At 38.3% G+C, this 2619-nt stretch overlaps 1 pseudogene; it reads left to right on the top strand.

Annotated features, from left to right (window-relative positions):
* Nucleotides 1-718: 718 nt before the first annotated feature.
* LOC122013169 lies at nucleotides 719-1380 on the top strand (annotated as a pseudogene).
* The last annotated feature ends 1239 nt before the right edge of the window (nucleotides 1381-2619 follow it).

Here is a 2619-nt window from a genome sequence, read left to right as displayed (position 1 = left end):
CGGTGGCGGTGGCCAAATATGGCAGCAGCTAGGGATAACAACACACGGAGGACAATTAGTGATAAAAGCCATAATAGTTGAAAATTAAATTTTCTATTTATTGCTTTTATATTATGCTGTCTGTGCATGTTAGTTTACAAGTTTTAGTAGGCTAGCATAGTTAAAATTTCTCATTTATAAATAACTAAGTGGGAGAGGGATTTTTAAATAAATCCCATGGTCTCCATTACTGGTTTGTAAGTGATGCAAACAAGCTTGCGCGTTGGCTCTGAGTGCCTTCCTCCATAACGGATGAGCTTGTTTGTGGATCACTGGAACAGACTTCCATTTTTGGATGACTATAGGAAGTTAATTAAGAGCGTGTGATCTTCCCCAATGGAAGGGGCATAATCTTATTAATGAACTTAGTGTCAAGTAATGGTATACACTTAGACACATCTAATAGTATCCTCCCCATCGGAGTCACTGCTATTATTTGTGTGACCAAAAGACACCAACTATTAATTTTATTTGTCAAAAAGTTAGTTTGACGAGATAATAAAATTAATGGGATAAAACCCTCCTTTTACAAATGTTGAATTTGTATACGTCCACACTAACGTGGCATACAAAATTCACGGTGTTTTGAGGTGTTGGTTAATTTAAAATAGTATTGTTTGAGGAATCAATATTATTCTAAATTTAGAGTTCTGACCAAAAGTTATTTGTGATTCTTAGGATGTCTTTCAACCCACTGTCCATCATACTTCAACAGAATAGACTTACTGGACCAAACTACATAGATTGGAAAAGAAACCTGGACATTGTTCTTACTGCTGAAAGCTATAAATTTGTACTGACTGAGCAATGCCCTGATGCACCTACTGGTGAATCTACCCAAGAGGAGATTGAATATCATAGGAAATGGGTAAAGTAGATGAGATGGCGCGGTGTTACATTTTGGCTTCAATGTCAAATGTATTGCAACATCAGCATCAAGATTTACCAACAGCCTATGATATTATGAACAATCTCAAGGAACTCTTTGGTCATCAGGATAGGGCTTCTAGGCAAGAAGCCATGAGAAAGATAATGACAACCACCATGCAAGAGGGTACTCCTGTAAGGGATCATATCCTAAAGATGATGGCTTATCTGAACGAGATACAGATCCTTGGAGGAGAAATTGATGGGGAAACCCAGATCGATATGATCCTCCAAACGCTACCTAGAAGTTTTGAGCAGTTTCGCCTGAACTATAATATGAATAAGAGGGTTTATTCATTAGCGGAACTACTGACAGAACTTCAAGCAGCAGAAGGATTATTTCGTCACAATGCTCAAATTCACTATGCTGAAAATGGTTCTACTTCTAAACCGAAAGGAAAGAAGAAGAAGAAACAAGCTGGTTCAGCAAAGAAAGTGAATAAATCTCAGAGTACAGGATTTAAAAAGTCGAAGGGCAAGTGCTTCATCTGTAAGCAGGCAGGACATTGGAAGGCGGACTGTCCTCGTAGGAACCAAAACAAAGGTATATCTCATACTCTAGTTGTTGAAACATGTTTAGCGGTGTTATCTACCAGCACCTGGTGTGTAGATACGGGAGCCACTGATCATGTCTGCAATTCCTTGCAGGGGTTCCAGGAAACCCGACGACTATCTGAAGGAGAGATTACCGTCTACATGGGCAATGCTACTAAGGTGGCAGCTGTTGCAGTGGGAGACGTCTACTTATCTTTTAGTAGAAATAGAAATTTGATTTTAAGAAATTATCTTTATGTACCCAGTTTTAGAAAGAATTTAATTTCAGTTTCTAAACTGTTTTTAGATGGATATTCAGTTTCTTTCAGTAACGATGTAGTTATTAAAAGAAATAAAGTGATTATCTGTTCTGGTGCATTAGTTGACAATTTGTATACTTTAAATCTAATTTCTTCCACAAAGCAAAACATGGAAATTTATAACTCATCTTCTAACTCTAATAAGAGAAAAGAACCTTCGGAGATGAACCAAGCATATCTTTGGCATCTAAGGCTTGGTCATATTAACTTAAGTAGGATTCAGAGGCTTATAGCCGATGGACTTTTGAGTTCATTTGAGTTGGAAAATTTTCCAACTTGTGAATCTTGCTTGGAAGGTAAAATGACCAAGAGGCCGTTCAAGGCCAAGGGGTACAGAGCCAAAGAAGTGTTAGAATTGGTTCACTCTGATTTGTGTGGTCCTATGTCTGTCCAGGCAAGAGGAGGTTTTGAATATTTTGTCTCTTTCATAGACGATTATTCAAGATATGGATATATTTACCTAATGCGCCGCAAGTCCGAGTGCTTTGATAAGTTCAAAGAATACAAGGCTGATGTGGAGAAACGACTAGGTAAAAGTATCAAGACACTACTACGATCGTGGTGGCGAATACCTCTTAGGAGAGTTTAGGAATTACTTATCGAGGTCGGGATTCAATCCCAATTGCCCACACCTGGAATGGTGTAGCAGAGCGAAGGAATAGGACTCTTATGGAGATGGTTAGATCAATGATGAGTTATTCAAATACCAAATTCGTTTTGGGATATGCTCTGGAAACAGCAGATACGTTCCGAACTTAGTACCTTCTAAATCGTTTCTTCTACTCCCATAGAATTGTGG

This window comes from Zingiber officinale, chromosome 1A (genome assembly GCF_018446385.1).
Source record: "Zingiber officinale cultivar Zhangliang chromosome 1A, Zo_v1.1, whole genome shotgun sequence".
NCBI lineage: Eukaryota > Viridiplantae > Streptophyta > Magnoliopsida > Zingiberales > Zingiberaceae > Zingiber > Zingiber officinale.
Note: the sequence above shows the minus strand (reverse complement) of the source record. Positions and strands in the feature narration are given on the sequence as shown.